General features: G+C 50.0%; 1 long non-coding RNA gene across 1 annotated transcript in view; it reads left to right on the top strand.

The window, feature by feature from the left end:
- Positions 1 to 1,084, top strand: part of LOC109386357 (uncharacterized) — a 79,296-nt gene extending 78,212 nt beyond the window's left edge. Inside the window, exon 4 of the long non-coding RNA XR_002124781.1 lies at positions 995 to 1,084. This is a non-coding gene — a long non-coding RNA (uncharacterized LOC109386357). The remainder of the gene's footprint in view (positions 1 to 994) is intronic.
- The last annotated feature ends 205 nt before the right edge of the window (positions 1,085 to 1,289 follow it).

Here is a 1,289-nt window from a genome sequence, read left to right as displayed (position 1 = left end):
CACTGCCACAGGGGCTGCAGCCTATGCCGTCGCGGGCGACTCATGGCAGCCCAGCTCCAGGTTGAGCTGTTGTTCAGCATCTTAGCTATAGAGGGCAGTGTCACTGGCCCTCATATGTAGGATCCGAACCGTGGCCCTCTGGCGTCCCAAGCCAGTTCTTAACCATCGTGCCACTCGGCCGGCCACCAAGCCAACTCTTAACCAATGCACCACTCAGTTGGCCCTATCAGGAGCCTTTAAAAGTCCATTCCCCTTGGCCTGATAATTCTATTTGTTAGGAGGCTATCCTAAGGAAATAATTACTAATACAGAAAGATATGTGCAAATTTTTCTTTTTTGTGTTAATTTATTATAGTGAATAATTGGAAACGATTAACTGCTATTAATAGATTGGCTACCTATGGTACATTAATTCAATAGAAGACCACGTGGCTGTTAAAAAATCACATTTTCCTAGGATTTTTACTGACATCAGTAAATGCTTGTGTTATAATAAGATAATTGATTGCGCACTTAACCACGTGCATCTCCCCATCCTCAGGAAATTCTATGAAGGGCATTTTATTCATCTAAAACCCCTTATTTTCACATTGAAATTGAGATGAATGTCATGATCGATGGCATCTTCGAATTGGCGAAGCCTGTCGCCCCTACAGGGTCCCTCTACAAGCCAGTAAGAGGCAGAGTGGGGCCCAAACTTTGACCACTTATGCTGTAAGCAGCAGGTCCCAGCTCTGCTGTTTATACAAATATATACACGTAGGGAGGAAATGCACTGGAAGAAGAATCAGCCACGGTTTGGTACTTCTGGGCAGTGGAACTATGGGAAATTGTTTTCTTCTTTGTGCTCTTGGCATGCCAGGTGCCCACCATGAGCCTGACTGATGATCAGGGCACAATGACATCATTACAGAGGGGGCAGGGCCTGGCCCCTGAGCTCGGCCCAAGGGAACTTCCAGTAGAGGTCTGACCCCGGCCCTTTCTCCTCCTGCAGGTACCTCTACAATCGCATGGGCTACTGGAGTGACTGGTCTGTGCCCATCCTCCTGACGACAGCCGCCGCCTTCACTTACATCGCGGGCCTCCTGGTACATGGGGCTGTCTCAGAGGGCAGGTGGCCCTGCTCTCAGGGGAAGGGAGGCTTGGCCTGTGCTGGCTGATGGAGGGGCCCACCCTGTTCTAACGAGGTTGTTCCCTGGACCTCTGGGGCTGCTGCACCTCTGGGCCTTGGTTCCTTCAAGGTTCAGGAGGGCACTTTGCTTTTGCCCCATCTTTGAGTGTTTCCCCCT

The sequence above is a fragment of the Hipposideros armiger genome, unplaced genomic scaffold (assembly GCF_001890085.2).
Source record: "Hipposideros armiger isolate ML-2016 unplaced genomic scaffold, ASM189008v1 scaffold_132, whole genome shotgun sequence".
NCBI lineage: Eukaryota > Metazoa > Chordata > Mammalia > Chiroptera > Hipposideridae > Hipposideros > Hipposideros armiger.
Note: the sequence above shows the minus strand (reverse complement) of the source record. Positions and strands in the feature narration are given on the sequence as shown.